The 22119-nt window shown below is 42.0% G+C and overlaps 1 protein-coding gene across 3 annotated transcripts in view; it reads right to left on the reverse strand.

Moving 5' to 3' along the window:
* Nucleotides 1-22119, reverse strand: part of EIF4G3 (eukaryotic translation initiation factor 4 gamma 3) — a 513419-nt gene that overhangs the window by 384127 nt on the left and 107173 nt on the right. Inside the window, exons 1-3 of one of the 3 annotated variants that reach the window (XM_030537663.1) lie at nucleotides 13888-13914; nucleotides 9054-9129; nucleotides 6220-6298 (exon numbers count right to left, since the gene is read on the reverse strand). The gene's annotated coding sequence lies outside the window, so the exon portion shown is untranslated. Of the gene's footprint in view, nucleotides 1-6219; nucleotides 6299-9053; nucleotides 9130-13887; nucleotides 13915-16698; nucleotides 16716-22119 lie in introns of those variants that run through there. The other 2 variants (XM_030537665.1, XM_030537664.1) reach the window with 2 other exon arrangements.

Below are 22119 nucleotides of genomic sequence, written 5' to 3' on the forward strand. Positions count from 1 at the left end.
GAGATTGGCGCCGTGTTCTTGAGCGGTACCGCGACCTGGATCGGGTCCGGTGGTCATATCAGTACCGGGAAGCAGATCTGGACCTCAACAAAGATCTATGGGCTGAACAGTGCTGGGATTGACTCCGAGTAGACCAGCGCCAGGATCGGCACCAGGAGCTGGACTGGTACCTGGACCAGTACCAACCGTACCAGGAAGAAGATCTTCGTAAGGTGGAGCGGCGCTGCGAATGCAACTGGCACTGAGATACTGATTGGCGCCGGGACTGCAAGCGGTGCTGTGGATGAGACCTGGTTCGGTGCCGTCCCGCCTCGCTCTGTGATGGAGGGTGCATCATGGAGGACTTTCCTTTAAAGGGAACAGCTCGTACCAGCGATACTGAAGGTTGTGATGGTCTTGACTCAGTAAGCGCAATCAGGTCATGTGCTGTAGAGAAAGTCTCCGGGGTGGAACGACCACGGTACACACCAGGGAGCTTACATGCACCGAACTCAATGGTGCCAGAGCTGGAGCCTTCTCAGGGTGGTCCAGCATGGGACGTGGCTCTGAGGGAGGCACAGGTGGTGCCGGCAACTGCAAAGGAGCAGCAGGTTGTTTGCGCTGCTTCTTGGGTCCCAGACACAGTGAGTAGTGCTGCACTGGTAGAGGTGCCGGAGACGTCCGGTGCCGGGAGCTTTGCCGGTGCCAGAGGTGCACTTCAGACCGACGGGGGCGGCGCCAGGTCTCAACACGGAGCGGAGGACATCCGGCTAAGTGCCGCTTCCGTAAGGAGCTGCTTTTTAGTCCGAGGCTTGACTAAATGCCTTACAAATGCGGCACTTATCTGATTGATGGGATTCCCCCGGGCACTTCAAACAGGAGTGGTGGGGGTCTCCCGTAAGCATCCGCTTAAGGCAAGCCGAGCACGGTTTGAAACCCGAAGACCTAGACATGAGCCCGGGTACCGGGAGGGAGGGAAGGAGAGAAGACCCTTACCCCCAATTACTATTTACACTAACAACAATAACATCTATTAACTACAACTAGAAACTAATAACAACTACTCTATAAAAACTATTTACAACTCTAAATGAGCTAAAAGCTAGGGAAGTGGAGATCAGCCGAATTATGCTGTTAATTTAAGGCTAGAAAGGAAAGAGTGGATAATGATGACTCAATTCATTGATGTTGTGGCAAACCCAGGACAAATGGCTACAAAGGGAAGGGTAGTAATTAGTCCCAGGGGGTTAAAAGACCTCTCCCTATCCACTGAGGGGAGACAGCAATGGGGAAATAAGGTTCAGCTGGAAAAGTAGTTACCCGGGAACTAATTAGGTTCAGCTGGCCCCAACTGCTGGAGACCTTTTTTAATCCTCCCTGGCGTGGAAACGGGGGGGGGGGAAGGAAGGAGCAGCCACCGCCGCCGCCGCCAGTAAGTTAGGTGCAGCAAGGCTCTGAACCCTTCCAGCAAGAAAGGCTGCACTCTGTCCCTAGAAGGGGAGAAAACCAGTACAAGGGACTGACTGAGGGAAAGATCAGCCAGACCCTGTGCTACCTGGAAGGATTTGCTTTCCCCAAGCCAGTGTGTCCAAGGCTAAAAAGGACTGAGCCTGTTGAGGAGAAGCAGGTACTTTGCCACAACGTGTTCTGAAATGCTTGTTCCATAATGCATGTCACTTCTGTAAGTGCCTGGAGTTTCCTCTTTCTGCTTATCAATTGGGTTTGTGTAAAAAGTACACAGTATGGCTGAGATGCATGTTAAGCAAATATATTTTTTACTCACAAATCCAGAGATTAAATTATTTTCCTAAACAACTAATATGTGAAATTAACTTGCTAGAAGCAGTATCTTTTTTTATACCACGTAGCAAAGAGGATATGATTCTCCACCTTTAGAAGCCTTACAACTAATGGCATGGGGAGTAAATAACATGAACTTGAAGTGGGATTTATTGTCTTTCCATTTGGTTTTAAATTTCTGTTTTTTAACATCTTTTTTAAGTCTCAAAAGCTTCCTTATTTTTCTGTATTACAGATAATCTCAAAATCTCTATGTATCTGTAGCAAAGCCAGTTAATTTTTCAGACTAGATCAAACTGGATAAAATCTGATGGGGTGGGAAAAACACAACACACACTTTTTTATACATAATTTTGTGTACTGTCTGTACATGGTGCAGTGAGAGTTGTAAAGGAAAGTACAACTCCAAGTATATGTCTCACCCCCACCCCAATTATAAAAAAATCTTGCTATTGTAGGCAGGGCTTCTTGCCATGTAGTATCACGTAAGCTGATTTTTCAGCCCGCCACCTCTCTGGGGTTTCCACAGCCGGCTCCTGCCAGCCGGGGTCCCAGCGCTGGTCCCACTCAGCACCTGCTGCTGGCCTGGGGGAAGGAACCCCACGCTGTCAGCAGGCTGAGACCCTGGCTGGCAGGAGCTGGCGGCCAAAACCCCGGAGCGGAGTGCGCTGAGCGCTGCTCTGGGGTTCCCGCTGCTGGCCCCTTGTCAGCTGGGGTCCCACCGCTAGTCCCACTTAGCACCCGCTGCTGGCCTGGGTGAAGGAACCCCAGGCTGGAAGAGGGCTGAGACCCCAGCCGGCAGCTGAAACCCCAGAGCAGGGCTGGCTGAAATGCTCAGCCCATCTCCGATACCCCAGAGCTGGGCGGACTGACCCGCTCAGCCTGCCACCGCTCTGGGGTTCCGGCTGCTGGCCCCCTGCCAGATAGGGTCCCCGCTGCAGCCCCCTGCCAGACAGGGTCCAGGCCTCCGGCCCTGGTCAGCCCTACCAGCCGCCAGCTCCACTCACCTCAGTTGCCGATCTGGGGTTGCAACTGCTGAACTCCTGCCAGCCAGTTATCAGCTGATCACGCAGCAGCCTGAGTGCAGCTTAAAGTATCCAAATACGTGCCAGACATTGGAAAACTCAGCAAGGAAAAGCAAGGGCAAGGATCATACTAAACTAGTAAATCTGCATTTTAATTTAATTTTAAATAAAGCTTTTGAAACATTTTGAAAACCTTGTTTACTTTACATATAACAGTAGTATCTAAGATCTTCACTTATGCTCAAGTAAATAGTTTAGTTTTGAAGTGCTTAAGGCACATCCCTCTTGCACACCTTGCAGCCTTCCCCAGCCGCAATACAGTAGGATGGGTCAGCCTCCTAACCGAAATCTATTGTTAAATGCACTGTGGATCAAGTGCATCCCTCATAATCTCTTTTCTACATGATTCCTTTCACTGCAGGAATATTCTTTTAAAGGACACCAAAGCAAATCACAGCACCATTGCTGGGTGTGCAATTTCCCAGGTGCCCACCAATGATTCTTCAGTGCAGGGAGGCAGGCAAACAGACACACAAATAAGTATATGAAAGCAATGGCTGAGTCAAGCCTTATTACATTAACTTTGATTCACATTTCCATAGGAGTGCTGGATTTTCTGGATACTTCTGTCCAAAGTATACTGGGAGTATCTGTTTTACCTCTAGTCACAGTGTGTACGTGTATAATGGGAAAAAAGATCATTCCATGGAGGCAGCACTCCCCAAACCATTATCCCCACAGTGACAGAAGGGACAATATGGCTCTTAGTTGCATATGGCCCTTAGTTGCAAATATGATGGGTGAGGTGCTGCAATACTGTCTAAAGCTGTCTAAAATCCTACCTGCCACATGGGGCCTCAACAGTGGTACCCCTAATCCCCCCAGCAATATCATCAATCTATCTAACTACACACTCAGCCCGGAAGAAGAGTCTGTCCTATTTCGGGTACTCTTTCTGCCCTGCCACCCCCACAAACATGATACAGTTCTGCGGCAATCTGGAAGCCTACTTTCACTGTCTCCGACTCAAAGAATACTTTCAAGATAACCCTGAACAGCACACTGATACACAGATACCCTCCCATGCTCCAATATGTCTGTTAGTCTATAAGGTGCCACACAACTCTTTGCTGCTTTTACAGATCCAAACTAACACGACCACCCCTCTGATACTTGAATACTAGTGTGTTGCCTTTTCACCTATGGAAATGTGGGCTCTAATTCTGATATGCATTACGGGGAGGGGGGGTGGGGAGAAGAGTTTAGTGTTCACAGTCTAGCCCTGGGGTGGACAAACTTTTTAGCCTGAGACACACATCTGGGTATGGATATTGTATGGCAGGTCATAAATGATCATGAAATTGAGGGCTGGGGTGCGTGAGGGGGTGAGGGCTCTGGCTGGGGGTGCAAGCTCTGTGATTGGTCCAAAAATGAGTTCAGTGTGCCAGAAGGAGCTCTGAGTTGGACGGAGGAGGTGAAGGCTCCGGCTGGGGGTGAAGGCTCTGAGATGGGGCTGGAGATGAGGGTCTAGGATGCAGGAGGGTTCTCTGGGCTGGGACCAAGGGGTTCGGATGGCAGGAGGCGGATAAGAGCTTGGGCAGAGGGTTGGGGCATGTGAGTCAGGGGTGCAGTCTTCAGGTGGTGCTTACCTCAAGCAACTCCCAGAAGCAGTAGCATGTCCCAGCTCCGGCTCCTACATGGAAGTATGGCCAGGGAGCTCTGCATGCTGCCCCATCCACAGGCACCACCCCTGTAGCTCCCATAGGCCATGGTTCCCGACCAATGGGAGCTGCGAGGGTGGCACTTGGGATAAGGGCAGCATGCTGAGCCCCTTGGCTGCCTGCATGTGTAGGAGTCGGAGGGGGACATGCCGCTGCTTACAGGAGCCGTGCAGAGTGGGGCAACCCCCCAACTCCGCTCTCCAACTAGAGTGCTGAAGTGGGGCAAGCCCCAGACCCTGCTCCTCAGCAGGAGCTCAAGGGCCAGACTAAAATGTCTGAAGGGTTAGATGCGGCCGCAGGCCGTAGTTTGCCTGACCCTGGTCTTGCCACTAGTCCATAGCACAAGTTACTGTATAATCAGTACAACTGGACACAACTCTAGCATTTACTCAAGAGATGCCCAGTAGGATTGGAATTAACAGAGATGGTTCAAATCACAATTGTGTCTAGCACAGCTGTGTTGTGGAAGTTTATAAAGTGTTATTGTGCATTACATATGGCTTAAACAGGTGTTTATTTGTCCCAATTTAAATGTACACTAAAGTGACTCACAATTAGTGGTTAGTCCACACTAGGGAATAATATCCTTCAAAATTTAATGTAAAAAACCTATTACAATCTATGTGATATTGGGCAAAGTCTACAAAATGAAATTTTATTTCTTTATACTTTTAACTCAAAGCCAACAGAATGAATGTTTTAGAATTTAAAAAGTCACTCCATCTGGAGCATTTCTGGACAAAGTTGCAGAGCTTCAGAGTATGGAACAGCTTCCATATGAGGAGAGATTAATAAGACTGGGACTTTTCAGCTTGGAAAAGAGACGACTAAGGGGGGATAAGAAAGAGGTTTATAAAATCATGACGGGTGTAGAGAAAGTAAATAAAGTGTTATTTACCACTCATAACATAAGAACTAGGGGTCACCAACTGAAATTAAAAAAACAAAAGGGAATATTTCTTCACACAACGCACAGTCAACCTGTGGAACTCTTTGCCAGAGAACATTGTGAAAGCCAAGACAATAACAGAGTTCAAAAAAGAACTAGATAAATTCATGGAGGATAGGTCCATCAATGGCTATTAGCTAGGATGGGCAGGAACGGTGTCCCTAGCCTCTGTTGCCAGAAGCTGGGAATGGGCAACAGGGGATGGATCACTTGTGATTACCTGTTCTGTCCACTCTGGCATTGGCCACTGTTCGACGATAGGATACTGGGCAAGATACCATTCTCCCCTCCTCAGCTCCCCCTTTTTCACCAGTATTCACTTTTTTGGGAACCTGAAATATGGTAACCCTAGCTTCAACAGTCTGTGCCTTGCTTCTTGTTCCTCTTGTTTGATTATGTATGCTATCAAAGACACTTCACTGATTTGCATTAAAGGTTGGTTCTGAATCCACTGCACAAATGCTAATATCAGCAAATAGTCTGCAGGTCAAGTGTGTTGACATGCCATGTTTTAACTACTTGTGTGCATAAACTTTTAACCAACAAACTGGTCAGTTGCGCCGTAATCTTTCAAACCAGTATCTGTTGCAACAGATATACACTGGGAGGCAGCCAATGGAACCCCTGTGGATAGGTTATCTGAGTCCTCTCACGACTGTAGCAACTCCCTGATTCTCAGGGAAACGTGGGGTGACAGAGAGTAGAACCACTGATCCCACTTGAGTCAAGAAAACCTTTCCCTTACATTGTGTTGACGAGTTCTCCAAGGTGGAAGAAACTCTGAGAAAGGGTCAGAGAGTCCTTTTCCATGATTATCCTGAATCCTAGATGGAAGACACAACAAATTATTTTGGATTCTACATCTTGAGGAGAAGACCCCTTCATCTGCCAGTCATCCAAATAAGCAGAAGCACCTTTACTGCAGCAGTTCTAAAAGACATTTCCTGCTCAGTGAGGAGGGAGAAACAGTAACGGGAAACTTGGAAATAGCAGAGATGCTTAATTACTTCTTTGTTTCGGTCTTCACCGAGAAGTCTGAAGGAATGCCTAACACAGTGCATGCTAATGGGAAGGGGGTAGGTTTAGATGATAAAATAAAAAAGAACAAGTTAAAATTCACTTAGAAAATTTAGATGTCTGCAAGTCACCAAGGCCTGATGAAATGCATCCTAGAATACTCAAGGAGCTGATAGAGGAGGTATCTGAGCCTCTAGCTATTATCGTTGGAAAATCATGGGAGAGATTCCAGAAGACTGGAATAGGACAAATATAGAACCCATCTATAAAAATGGAAATTAAAAAAACAAGGAAACTACAGACCAGTTAGTTTAAGTTCTGTGCCATAGAAGATAATGGAGCAAATAATTAAGGAAATCATCTGCGAACACTTGGAAGGTGGTAAGGTGATAGGGAATAGCCAGCATGGATTTGTAAAGAACAAATCGTGACAAACCAATCTGATAGCTTTCTTTGATAGGATAACGAGTCTTGTGGATAAGGGAGAAGCGGTGGATGTGGTATACCTAGACTTTAGTAAGGCATTTGATACGGTCTCACATGATATTCTTATCAATAAATTAGGCAAATACAATTTAGATGGGGCTACTATAAGGTGGGTGCATAACTGGCTGGATAACTGTACTCAGAGAGTAGTTATTAATGGTTCCCAATCCTGCTGGAAAGGTATAACAAGTGGGATTCCGCAGGGGTCTGTTTTGGGACCGGCTCTGTTTAATATCTTCATCAATGACTTAGATATTGGCATAGAAAGTACGTTTATTAAGTTTGCAGATGATACCAAACTGGGAGGGATTGCAACTGCTTTGGAGGACAGGGTCATAATTCAAAATGATCTGAACAAATTGGAGAAATGGTCTGAGGTAAACAGGATGAAGTTTAACAAAGACAAATACAAAGTGCTCCACTTGGGAAGGAAAAATCAGTTTCACACATACAGAATGGGAAAAGACTGTCCAGGGAGGAGTACGGCAGAAAGGGATCTAGGGGTTATAGCAGACCACAAGCTAAATATGAGTCAACAGTGTGATGCTGTTGCAAAAAAAGCAAACGTGATTCTGGGATGCATTAACAGGTGTGTTGCCAGCAAAACACGATAAGTCATTCTTCTGCTCTACTCTGCGCTGGTTAGGCCTCAACTGGAGTATTGTGTCCAGTTCTGGGCATCGCATTTCAAGAAAGATGTGGAGAAATTGGAGAGGATCCAGAGAAGAGCAACAAGAATGATTAAAGGTCTTGAGAACATGACCTATGAAGGAAGGCTGAAAGAACTGGGTTTGTTTAGTTTGGAAAAGAGAAGACTGAGAGGGGACATGATAGCAGTTTTCAGGTATCTAAAAGGGTGTCATAAGGAGGAGGGAGAAAACTTGTTCACCTTAGCATCTAAAGATAGAACAAGAAGCAATGGGCTTAAACTGCAGCAAGGGAGATTTAGGTTGGACGTTAGGAAAAAGTTCCTAACTGTCAAGGTGGTTAAACACTAGAATAAATTGCCTAGGGAGACTGTGGAATCTCCATCTCTGGAGATATTTAAGAGTAGGTTAGATAAATGTCTATCAGGGATGGTCTAGACAGTATTTGGTCCTGCCATGAGGACAGGGGACTGGACTCGATGACCTCTCGAGGTCCCTTCCAGTCCTAGAATCTATGAATCTATTAAAGTAATTTATGCTATCATGCTAAACATGAGTTTCTAAGATCTACACATTTTTCTTCCTTTTTTCCAAAAATGTTTCAAAAAGAGTTTAAAAGTATTTTTGGTAATTAAATAAATTAGTTTGTAACACTCTCTTGCAAAACTGAAGCATTTATTTTATTTTGCACTCCTCCCCCTACCCCCGCCAATCAGGGCTGTACACTAGCTTTCAGTATAGTGAAGCTCATAAGGAATAATGGGATTCTGGCTCTTACTATTTGAAAAATAAGTCATGAATTGAAAATTTGTATTGTGTATCCAAAAATAAACACTGCTAGATTTCCAGTCTGAACTCCCTTGATAATTAGACTCTAAAACATTTAAGGTCGTCTGCTAAAAATATCTGACAAATATTAAGGCTCTTGTAGGAGTATTTATTTTCCTTAATGGCTTTACAGGAGATATTTAACATAAAGAACAACTCTTCCTCATAAATTTTTCTTATGAAATAAGAACATCCGTGTCTTGGTAGAACTGTACAGTAACTAATATGTTCCATCAAGTTATTCTTTGAAGAGAAGGGGAGCAGGCGGACTGAGATTATGGCTGATAAAGTTTTTACTTAGCGAAGCATGCTTAGACAGTCCAACTGTAAATTCTGTGAGTGGAACTGCAAATATTTAAGAAATAATGGAGTAGCCCAACAGGTCCTGCTCTCCGTTTCTGTGCAAAGAAAACAGCGTTTTGTAGCCTATGCTGATGAGCAGCAATTTTAGGGGGCATAAGGAAGCTGATTTTTGCCATCACTAAAAGTGTATAACAATTTCTACTTGCTTACATGCATAAGGAAAATGTGTTTTGTTTTGTTTTGAAAACACATAAAACTGAAGGTTTAGGATTTTGCAGAATTGCTCTTACATACTTACAGTGCTGTACACAGCTGCGACTGTCGGAGTGAAGATCCGGTCCTCAAGGGGTTGCTGCACAGGACCTCTGGGAATTCTATAACACATCAAGTTAAGGAAAACAAAACGGAAAAAAGGATTGTGTTCTATAATGACAAGAGCATGATACAAACAGAAAGCACTTTATTTGTTAAAACATCTAAAACCATCTCTCTAGTGTAAGCAGATACGCAAACATCTAGAAAGGCACTCACATTCAACTAAGCAGATACAATCCTTCAGGTTTCCTAAAGTGAGTAAGTATATCCCTCAAGAATTGATTTCCTGGACAAATATGACAAGAGAAACTGAAAGCAAATCCAGTTATTTAACAAACCACAAAATGTTAGCGCCAACCTCAGTACCCTCCTCCACCACCTCTGCTCTTCAAAGAATACAAGAAGAAACTCTACATTCAGTGAGAGAAACTCTGCTAATCAGCACTGAATGCTCTGACAAAGACCTGGCCTGTTTTGCTAACCATGTGGGAATTATAATTGTTTCTTTGTTTGTTTTACAAAAACAACAAGGAGTCCAGTGGCACCGTAAAGACTAAGGGATTTATTTAGGCATAAGCTCTTGTGGGTAAAAAAATCTCACTTCTTCAAATGCATGGAGTCAAAATTACAGATGCAGGCATTATATAATGACACATGAAGAGAAGGGAGTGGAGAACCAGTGCTGACAGGGCCACTTCGATCAGGGTGGATGTAGTCCACTCCCAATAATAGATGAGGAGGTGTCAATTCCAAGAGAGGCAAAGCTGCTTTTGTAATGAGCCAGCCGGTCCCAGTCCCTATTCAAGCCCAAATTAATGGTGCTAAATTTGCCAATGTTCAACATCCACTAACTTTAAAGACTTGACAGTCCACAGCATCCTGCTGGATCGGGCCCTGTGACCCTTTACTTACAAAAAGTATTTCTGAGACTTCTGTTGACAGTGACCACTGTGATATCACCCGTATAGAAAAGCTTATTGTCAGTGCCACAAAGCATATAAACCAATTTCATGCCTTTAATACTACTTGAACAATCTGAAGACCAACTACTTTAGTGTTTAAAATCTAAATAAAATGTTTGATTTTTAAATACTGAAGCTCTCCCTAGAACAGTTCTGTCATTGTTAGAGCAGCATCAAAAATTGTTTGCAACCTTTTAAACTGCGTTTCCATGAAATTATCATGAAGGATGTCAACTTCTCAGCAAGGAAGCTCAAAACTGATTTCTTAATCATAAGCACAAACTATGTTCAAAAATACAATATAGTTAACCAGAATTTTGAATTTCTGCTTATTTGAATATTTAAAAAAGAATTAAAAAGATAACCAATAATAATATTTATTACAGAGATCAACTTTCATAATTTTAATCCTCCCAAAACCGCTCCATTATAAGTAATATCACAGTATTACAGTTAAGCATAGGTAAATATGCCTATATACAGAATCAGCGACAAAGCTGAGAACAGAAATCTAGAATCCTTGACTTCCAAGACTGTGCTCAATCCACATCTTACTAATTTTTTAAATAAAGATACGAAGGATTCTCTTCTAATAAGTGATGTTTCTTCTTTTCTCAACTTTCACAACTGCCAGTTTGAACATAAGGGACATAATTTTATCACCTTAACTAGGCTGAATCAGGTAAAATTGGTATTTATCCCTTTGTTTTATACAGTAAACACTTTCCACAGAAAGCCAGACCATAAACCATAGCCACACCATAAACATCCTCTCCTCTTGCTCAATAGATAATAAAACTTTTCCATTTTCTAAAAGACATACTCTAGGAATTATTTTGGGGCAGTTCTCTGGCCTGTGTTATACAGGAGATTAGACTAGATGATCACAGTGGTCCCTTCTGGCCTTGTAATCTATGAATCTCAATTGCCTGCCATTTCCTATAACTTCTTAAAGAAAAGTCTTTAATTCTGCTTCTCCAAAATAGGAATATGCTGTAAACTCTATGGGACAGAGTGTTAGAGTGAAATCGTGGCTCCAATGAAGTCAATGGCAAAGGTCCCAATGACTTTAATGGAGCCAGAATTTCACCCTTAAGAATTTATCATGATTGCAACGATTTCCACCCCACCATCAACCTCAGCCTGGACCAGTCCACACAAGAGATTCACTTCCTGACACTACTGTGCAAATAAGCAATGGTCAAATAAACACCACCCTATACCAGAAATAGGGTGACCAGATGTCCTGATTTCATAGAGACAGTCCTGATTTTTGGGTCTTTTTCTTATATAGGCTCCTATTACCAACCACCCCCGTCCCGATTTTTCACGTTTGCTGTCTAGTCACCCTAACTGGAAACCTACTCACCACTATACTTACCTACATGTCTCCAGCTTTCATTCAGACCAAATCACATGATCCACTGTCTACAGCCAAGCCCAAAGGTACCACCGCATTTGCTCCCATCTCTCAGACAGAGACAAACACCTACAGGATCTCTATCAAGCATTCTTAAAACTACAATACCCCCCTGTTGAAGTGAAGAAACAGATTGACAGAGCCAGAAGAGTACCCAGAAGTCAACTACTACAGGACAGGCCCAATAAAGTAACAGAACGCCATTAGCCATGACCTACAGCCCCCAACTAAAACCTCTCCAGCACATCATCAAGGATCTAGAACCTATCCTGAAGGACGATACCTCACTCTTTGGGAGGCAGGCCAGTCCTCTCTTACAGACAGACCCCCAACCTAAAGCCAATACTCACCAGCAACTACACACCACACAACAGAAACACTGACTCAGGAACCAATCCCTGCAACAAACCGTGTGGCCAACTCTGTCTCCATATCTATTCAAGGGACACTATCATAGGTCCAAACCACATCAGCCATCAGGGGCTCATTTACCTGCACATTTACCAATGTGATATATGCCATCATGTGCCAGCAATACCCCTCTGCCATGTATATTGGACAAACTGGACAGTCTCTACACAAATAAATAAAAGGACATAAATCAGACATCAAGAATTGTAACATTCAAAAACCAGTAGGAGAGCACTTCAATCTCCCTGGACACTCAGTAACAGACTTAAAAGTGGCAATTCTTCACCAAAAAACTTCAAAAACAGATATCAACAAGGAACTGCAGAACTGGAATTAATTTGCAAACTAGACACCATCAAATTAGGACTGAATAAAGATTGGGAGTGGCTGGGCCACTACAAAAAAAAATTTTCCCTGTTGATATTCACCCTTTCTTGTCAACTGTTGGAAATGGACCACATTCACGCTAACTGAATTGGCCTCATTAGCACTGACCCACCACTCGTTAAGGCAACTCCCATCTTTTCATATGCTGTATATTTATACCTGCCTACTGTATTTTCCACTCCATGCATCTGATGAAGTGGTTTATAGCCCACGAAAGCTTATGCCCAATTATATTTGTTAGTCTCTAAGGTGCGACAAGGACTCCTTGTTTTTGCTAATACAGACTAACACAGCTACCCCTCTGAAACCCTTAAGTCTGGTCTACACCTAAAAGTTAGGTTGACATAGCTACTTACACAAGGCTGTGAAAAATTTTGCACCCTGAATTCTGTAATTAGGTTGAAATAACCGTTGGAGTAGATATAGCTAGGCTGACAGAAGGATTTTTCCATTAACCTACGGCCTCTTGGAGAGGTATAATATCTAAATCAACAGAAGACCTCTTTCCATCAACGTAGGAAGTTTCTAGACTATGTCGCTACCACAGCACAATTGCAGTGTCGTAGCTTTGCTGCTGCAGTGTAAACATACTCTTAGCTATTTTATTTATGTCCACAAAGTACCATGTACTCCAATGATGCAACGTAGATAATAACTTAAGATAACATTTGTCCTTTACCTCAAACTGAGTTATTTGTAATCTAAAGTTTTAAGCAAGCCATATTCAACAAGACCTATTCTCCCATTGCAGGACATGAGTAACTCTAGTTGAACTTAATGGGAATTCTCTGTATCCCCAGGGCTGGATAATAGTATCCAATGTGTACAGGTTGAGTTATTGAATAGCCTGCAGCACGTTGTGGAGATGAAAGCAGTGAGGCTTGGTTCTCATGAACGGAGAACTCTGCGCCAGCTGCGGAAAGCAACAGCATTTGGCCTTTCAGAAGAAAGGAAAACTTCATGTTTCCTGCTGATCATGTAACCACTGCAGAACCTTGTTGATTCAAAGGAAGCTTTCATTTCAGTCTGTGGGTAACCATTTTTATGAAGAAGCCAACAAGGAAATGTGAAAGGCTACCTTTGCTATTCCATCCTCCTTCCACCCCTTTCCCAAAATTTGTTTAAGATACAGTACAGTAACCCAAGAGACGGAACAGTTTTATTATCTAATTGAGCAAAAGCAGTGGAGGTTTATTGTGTCGCTATGGTTTGTGGTCTGTCTTTGTGTGCAAGATTTTACTGTATACAACAAAGGGAAAAATACCAAATTTACCTGATTCAACCTAGTTAAGGTAATAAAATTATGCCCTTATATTCAAACTGGCAGTTGTGAAAGTAGAGAAAACATTGAGAAGAAACATAGCTTATTGGAAGAGAATCCATAGCTATGCCAACACAGGTTCTGAAAACCTGTGAATACCCTAAGTGACTTGCTCAAGAAGCCTGTGACAAAAGAGGGAACTGAACCCAAGTCTCCTGTGATACAGCTGAGAGTTCTAATCTTTAATTACTGGATGGGGGACTCTAACCTAGGAAACAGTGACTCAAAAAGAATTGGAGCTCATGGTGGATAATCAGCTGACCATGAGTTCCCAGTGTGATGCATAAACGAAGTAGGAGTAAACAGATTATTTTACCTCTGTTTTGGCACTGATGCAACCACTGCTAGAATACTATGTCCAGTTCTGGTGTTCACAATTTAAGGATGTTGATAAATTGGAGCGGGTCCAGAAAAGAGCCACAAAAATGAATAATATACCAACAGTAATAGTATAGTTATAGACTCAAAGATATCAATCTATTTAGCTTAACAAAGATAGGCTAAATGAGTGACTTAATTACAGTCTGTAAGTGCCTTCATGGGGTACAAATATTTAACGATGGGCTCCTCAGCCTAGCAAGGAAAGATATAATCTGATTCAATGGCTGGATGTTAAAGCTAGACAAATTTACCAAGGGTTGTAGTGGATTCTCCAGCACAGTCAATATTGAACTCAAAATTGGATATTTTTAGAATATAAGAACAGCCATACTGGGTCAGATCAAAGGTTAATCTAGCCCAGTATCCTGTCTTCTGATAGTGGCCAATGCCAGGTGCCCCAGAGGTAATGAACAGAATAGGGAATCATCAAGTGATCCATCCCATCGCCCATTCCCAGCTTTTGACAGAGGCTATGGATACAGAGGGGGGATGGATAGCTCAGTGGTTTGAGCATTGACCTGTTAAACCCAGGGTTGTGAGTTCAATCCTTGAGGGGGTTATTTGGGGATTGGTCCTGCTTTGAGCAGGGGGTTGTACTAGATGATCTCTTGAGGTCTCTTCCAAGCCTAATAATCTATGATACCATCCTGGCTAATAGCCATTGATGGACCTCGATGAATTTATCTAGTTCTTTTTTGAACTCAGTTATAATCTTGGCCTTCATGACATCCTTTGGCAAGGAGTTCCACAAGCTGACTGTGTGTTGAGTGAAAAATACTTCCTTTTGTTTGTTTTAAACCTGCTGTCTATTAATTTCATTTGGTGACCCCTAGTTTTTGGGTTATAAGAAGGAGTAAATAACACTTCCTTGTTTACTTTCTCCACATCAGTAATTTTATAGACCTCTATCATATCCCCCCCCTTAATCGCCTTTTTTCCAAGCTGAAAAATCCCAGTTTTATTAATCTCTCCTCATGTGGAAGCTGTTCCATACCCCTAATCATTTTTGTTGCCCTTTTCTGAATCTTTTCCAATTCCAATATCTTTTTTGAGATGGGGCGACCACATCTGCATACAGCATTCAAGATGTGGGAGTACCATGGATTTATATAGAGGTAATATGATATTTTCTGTCTTCTTAACTATCCCTTTCTTAATGACTCCCAACATTCTTTTTGCTTTTTTGACTGCTGCTGCACATTGAGTGGATGTTTTCAGAGAACTATCCACAATAACTCCAAGATCTCTTTCTTGAGTGATAACTGCTAATTTAGACCCCATTATTTTATATGTATAGCTGGGATTATGTTTTCCAATGGGCATTACTTTGCTTTTATCAACATTGAATTTCACCTGTCATTTTGTTGCCCAGTCACCCAGTTTTGAGAGATCCTTTTGTAGCTCTTTGCAGTCTGCTTTGGACTTAACTATCTTGAGTAGTTTTGTATCATCTGCAAATTTTGCCACCTTGCTATTTACCCCTTTTTCCAGATCATTTATTAATATGTTGAATAGGACTGGTCCCAGCACAGACCCCGGGGAGGACATCACTATTTACCTCTCTCCATTCTGTTTGGGGATTTTTTGTTTGTTTTTTTTGAAAGAGAGAAAATAATACTTATTGCTTTACCAACCTGTTATAGTAAGTATAGTATAGTTTTACAGAGTCTTCAGAACAGATGGAAGAGCAGTTAAAAAATATCTGTTTAATCATTATTTCACTCCTTTCTCACGACCCACCTCTAGACAAATAATGAAGTTGGAATTTCCTTAAAGAATTTCCCTCTCTGCAGAGTCTAGGTTTTTGCATTAATGCACAACAAAGACATGGCAAGATTTTGTACATTTTTTAGACTGTTTGTTATCTAAAACTGAAAATAAATAGCAATTTATTATACTATCACATAACGAGAATTTCTATGGTTTCTCTGTGATGCTATACACTTTCAAGAATGGACTACCAGAAACCATCTATGGTGGTTTTTTCCAAAATGGAAGCATTTTCCCCATAATGGTTCCCGTCACCCAAGCTTATTTTCAGCCCCTAGCAACTGTTTTTAACCTAGTATGAATTACTGGCCTCTTTCTTCACTTACTGCTTGGCATAACAAGTAACAATCTTTTCATAAAATAAAAAAATTCATGACTACCAAAAGGGCAATATAAGGGCAAAGGGCAATAAAACATGTATTTGAAGCACTCCAAAAGAAAGACTTCTATTTTCGTGCAGAAATATAACAAGTCTCCCACCAGCTGTCTTTAGGGTTATGTAAACTCTATACATGATCCCAGTTGCATTGCAGTATATGACTTAAAATAAAAGGTAAAAATTATTTAAAAAAAAAAAAAGCAAAATTATAGAGAAAAACAAATGCAAACATTCAGTTTAATCCCTATAAACTTTTGGGTTTCAAGAATTAAAAAATTATGTAAAGATGTAAAAATGGTACGTGCAAACATCACTATTGTAGTTTCTTCTGTATTTAAGATACACAGTAAAAATATAGAATATTAAAATCCTAATTGTAGATGCGTTAGTTTAGCAGGGTTTTTGAACCTGCACCACTGACACTCCAGGGACTTTCAGAAAATAATTCTAAGACAATAACTCAAACCTGATTTATTTATATAATACTAAGGAAGAGAAACTTGAAATAGTTAAAGCTATTCAACACATAGCAGGTACTGAAATCCCATGATGATCCACCCCTTCCGAAGGCTTTTTGTTAACCACATTTATTCTTACCTGACACTGGACTTCAGTCTCCACTGAGCATCTCCACAAAAGGATTAATTTGATTAATTAATAAGGAATTTGCTTCTTAAATCCTGAATGCAATCCATAGTCATCTTCCTTTGGTTTGCTGTTAGCATAAAGCTGCATTCACACCACCCTGCTACTTGTTCTTAAAGCCTGCATCTATCTTGCCCTCACAAGAAAAGCTTCTGCACCACTGCAGAGAACAAAGATATTCTTAAAGCGATAGCTACAATGGGAGTCCTTAGGCAATACCAGCAATACTTATCTGCTGACATACATCTATTTAAGAGTCCAGTTGGCTAGTTAATGCTTCTTCCAAACTTTGTTTAAGACATAAAGCTTTATCTCTGTTCAAAAATGGCAGACACAAAAGATTCAGTGGCATATAAAGCAGTTTCCAAGACTGACTGTCAATGCCAAATTTCAAGGAAGCTGGTAGAGGAATGCAAAGATTCTTTTCTGTATTACAGTACATGTTTCCATGCTTCTCAGCTCTGTAGAACAGCAGCTAACCACTCTACCTCCCAGTTTCTATGCCTCACATTAGCTGTATGTAGTCACCAAAAAAGGGAAGGGAGTTAACTGTACATTTCTGCTGGAAAGCCCAAGTAGGATAAAATCAAAACAGACTACCACTTGATAAAAGTTAGAATTAAATAAAGCTTTTAAATGGGTAGACTCACTTAAAATACGCTATGCTTAATACAGATACTTTATATGGAGGGTTTGGAAAAACCCATTGTTTCTTGTTGCAAGGAGAATGAAATCTCAGCCTAAACTTCTCAATCACACCACATTCGCAATACAAGTTTACCTCTCAGCTTGTCCATTACAAAATAACTGATTACTCTCCCCTCTCCCCCGCCAAATGCAATAACTTGCAACATCACAAACCCATACTATTTAGTAAGTCCTTCATGAACAACTCACCCTTCTATATAAATTACTGTTCTGACAGGCTACTTTTCAGAAACTGAGGAAAGGAAACCTGATACGACAAACAACTACAATCTTAAAAACAAATAAACATGTGACGTCACATATGAGAGGCTAGGAACTTGATCAAAATTAAATCATATGCTCATCATATTTTGAAATATTGATATTATATTAAAAAAACAAAAAAAAAACAACAAACTCTACATTCAAAGAACACTAAGGTTGCAAAGTCAAGCACTACAAAGTTGGAAAATCCCAGAATTAGGGTTGCCTGTACAACCTTCATTCATACCTTGTACATACATATTTTGACAGAATCTTTAATTACTTGATCACATGCTATTTTTTCCATAGGATCCCAGCCTCATTCATTTTCTTTCTACTGGGTATGGCAGATACCCAGTATTATACACACTGCACTACAAGTATATAGCTAAGCAGTGTTTATTATAACAGAGGTAAGAGACAATCAACATTGCAAAATCAAAATGTGACAGTGATTTAATTTACAAAAGGATCTATTAAAGAAGAGACTTAATTTAATTTATAAAGAACTGGGGAGAAGCTAACAATTTGAAATGTATACATTCACTCACCAATCTATTGTCCACTCCGGCCCACAGCATAACCATAAATCACACCCCAGGTAGACACTAGGAGCATTAACAGAGGGGATGCAAATAGTTATAAATAATAGGCTATGGGTTAATAAAAAGCATTGATGAAGGATGACACTCCCAGTAATATGCCTATGGTGTACACTGAATGCCTATAAAAACCCTAAAAGACACAGGTAGACATTCTGCATAAAATAGTAACTTTATTTTAGTTATCCCAGATGCACAGTTTTGTGGTGCACTGTGCTTAGATATCAAAATAAAACTATGAATCAGAGGTCTGGACATATCATAAAACATTTTTTAAAATCTCCTTTTTCTTTTGTTCTACATTTTATGTTAGATCTTACTGAGTTCATTAGAAAGAAGAGATCTTCAACAATTCTCAAACTTAAAAGTGACTGCATATGTTTAAAAGGCACTGTTAAGATAAGTTCCTGTCTGCATCCTAAAAGACTTGCCCATACCGGTATTGCCCTGGCCTCTTCCTTTGTCATTCAGCGTTAAAGGCATTCTGAACTATATGCATTTCCTTACCTTTTGGGGGCGAAGCTCAGGCACCTGCTCCCCTACTTGGTGTAAACTTTGCTTGTACCAATCAGAAACGAACACACACAGTTTTTGGGCCCTGTCCCCTATGACACTTCTATGATGTCATAGTAGGTATTTTAGGCTGGTCTGCCATGTGCAGGCAGAAAAGGAGAAAGAAAAACGAATCCTGTGTACCTTGTGCACACCCGTAACCGAGCCTGATCACCTCGAAGCCTCTCTCAGCTCACGTGTTTTAAGCAGAGTTTCTACGTTTGCCGGTCGTTATGAGTTGGTTTGTATTCGTAAGTATTGATTATTACTAAATGCTGCATTCATGTTTATAAATATTGTTTACTGCATGTTTGTTTATAAATATTGTTTAATAGTAAATACTTTAGCCATTGTATGTTTTAAGTTCCATTAACCCTATTAGCTAATCATACGCTGCTCCCCTACCCCTTGTAACTATCCCCAATAAAACTTTTAATTAATTAATTTTAGTTGTGTGCGTGCCTGCAGTTTGCATCATGACCCAGACCCTCCTTGCATCCCTTACCCATACAGTCTATTGCCACGTGCAGCCTGGTAAATAACAGCTCTGCATTTTTCTTTCGCCCCTAAAAGTACGTGGCAATCTACATGGCGTCATGAACAGGATGCACGGAGGTTGGGCCATGCCCGTGGCACACTGCAGATCGCGCAGATAATGAAACTGAACAGTTCCAACATTTGCAGTTTCACCTTCTTACTAGCCAAAATTCGACTAATCCAAAAATAGAATGGATCTGTTCTCTTGGCTCGGGCAAAACTCTAAAAAGTTATACTGTACCATTAACCCTGGCAGATATGGGATGCCTCCTTCGGTGCCACCCAAGCTTTAGGAGTCAGCCAACCGACTGTTCCCTGCAGCCTCAGTGCACGGAGACTGTGGAAAACCTCGGTGCTGCAGATCCCTCTCAACTTTGGAGAGAATGTAGCCGCATTGTTAGAAAATCTGGAGGCACTGTTTCCAAATTAATTCCCCCACCTGGGGTAATACCTGCTGATCCGGCACATAAATTATTATGCCAAACGATAAAAGAATTAAATTTGATTAAGAAAACCAAAAAATTGCGACCCGATGAATATAAATCTGAGGATGTTTCCACCGTCCTGTTTAGCATGATATGCCAGGCCCTCGATCTGTGTTCTGTCCTCCATGGAGGCACAATGTTTGCAGCTAAACAGGCAGTCCCAGGCTCTCCTAAAGGTAATAATGAGAAGAAGACAAAAAAGGTAGAGCCCATCACTACCCCCCCGCCAAGTCCCTCTCGGAAAATTTTGCCACCCCCATATGAAGCTCCTAAAATTCCTCTGTATCCAGCTCTGCCAACAGCCCCAGAATTTGCAGAATCTGAAACCGTAGCAGAAGCTTTGCCTATTGCAATAACTAAAACTAAAATAGACGCACAAACAGGCAACACCACGCAGGTTACTGAACTGCGAACACGTACTAAGGCCGAACTTAAAGAGTTTTTAAAGGAAACGCAACGAAAAGCCGATGAAGCACCCATGGTTTGGGTCGGGCGGCTAGCCTTAGAACAAGGAGCAGAACTGGTGGACCGCGAGGAGGACGGCACCTTAGCCAAAACGGCCAATTGGGCACGAGGCTTCCCGGGTCACGCTTTATTAAATAATTGCATTTGGCCACTTAACACCCCGGCAGCTGCCATTTTAGCAATGAAAGGCAGTTTTAAAGGATTATATATCCCTCCGGGAACTTTAGTTACTCCACACGATCTAATATGGGCAATTGCAGGAGCTTCCATAGCCCTGTGGGATCCAATACAAAATCCACTTAATTCAACTATTCAACAGCAATTGGTGGCCACACCCTTTATACACGTTACTGATCCCACCCAAATTCCTGTCTCAGCAGAGGCGGTTAATTTGGCATTAGAAGCTGCCCCTGGAGCTGACACCGGTGCCATGCTGCACTTGCATGCAGCCGTTCGCAGACCCATCTTAACGTTATTTGAAGTGGTTAGTAAAATTAAGTTGTTACTGCCACCCCCGCCTGTTGTTCTCCCAGTTGATTCACCACCAAAAAACCCTCCAAAAAGTCAGTTTAATCCCCAAAAATATCCTGAGCGAACTAAAGCTGAACGGGCACTATTTGGCTTCCTTCTTAACAAGGGGATCCCCAAAGAAGCCCTGCGTAAAATGTCAAACCAAGAGCAGCAAAATGTAGCCAAACTGGAAAAAATGGGAGGACTATGTTAGGACAAAAAACGAATAGGGGCCGGATGCTGCCCAGCCCAAATTAAAGATCCCACCGATGAACGCCCATACGCCACCCTGTTAGTTAACGGTGACACGCCCACTTCCTTTTTATTAGACACTGGAGCTCAAGTTAGCGTTACTGAGCCCAACGTTCCCCACTGTCCTACTGGCTCCTTTATGTTTGTTCAAGGTCTCAATGCAGTACAAGAAAAACCCGTGGTTTGGGTTAAAATTGCCCACGGAAAATACCTAAGAAAAATAAAAGCCTTGTTGGGATCAAAAAATCTGCTAGGTGTCTCAGATATTAAAAAATTTAAACTGCATGATCAAATTCTGCAAGCCCTCCCTATAACCGTAGGCGATCATTCACCCTATAACCCCGAAGTAGTTAACTCCCAGCCATGGAAATTTTCCCCTATTCCCACAAAATCCAAAGGGCTTCCCCTTATTGAAGCTTTGCTCACTCAGCTTCTAGAAGAAAAAAAAATAGAAAGAGTCACTGCATCCACCTTTCTGTCCGCGGGTTGGGGTATTCCCAAGCCCGGCGATCCCTCTAAATATCGCCTTGTCATTGATTACAGACAAGCTAACAGCCATGTAAAGCCTATCGCATTTTCCAGCTCTGCCACCATTCCCGAAATACAGCGGCAACTAAGCAATGCAAGTAATCAGTGGGCATGTACTCTTGATTTAAAAGATATGTTTTACCAAATCCCACTCCAGGACACACAAGGAATCTTAAACTTTGCTTTTAAGGGCATCCAATATAAATGGAAAGTTTGCCCACAGGGGTTCTGTAATTCTCCTGCACTTGCATCGTCCCATCTCAATATCACATTACAAAAGGTAAAACCCCTACAGGATGTGTATGTGCTAACCTATGTAGATGACATTGTCATTTGTGGGCCCAATCCACAAGCAGTTCAAAGTACCGCCCAAATGATAATTGACGCATTAGAAGCAGATGGGTGGCAAATTAACAAAACAAAGAGCCACCTGCAGGCCAGCCAGCAATTCTCATTCTTGGGACTCCAATTCACTCCCACCCAAGCCCCAG

This window comes from Gopherus evgoodei, chromosome 18, assembly GCF_007399415.2.
Source record: "Gopherus evgoodei ecotype Sinaloan lineage chromosome 18, rGopEvg1_v1.p, whole genome shotgun sequence".
Classification (NCBI taxonomy): Eukaryota; Metazoa; Chordata; order Testudines; family Testudinidae; genus Gopherus; species Gopherus evgoodei.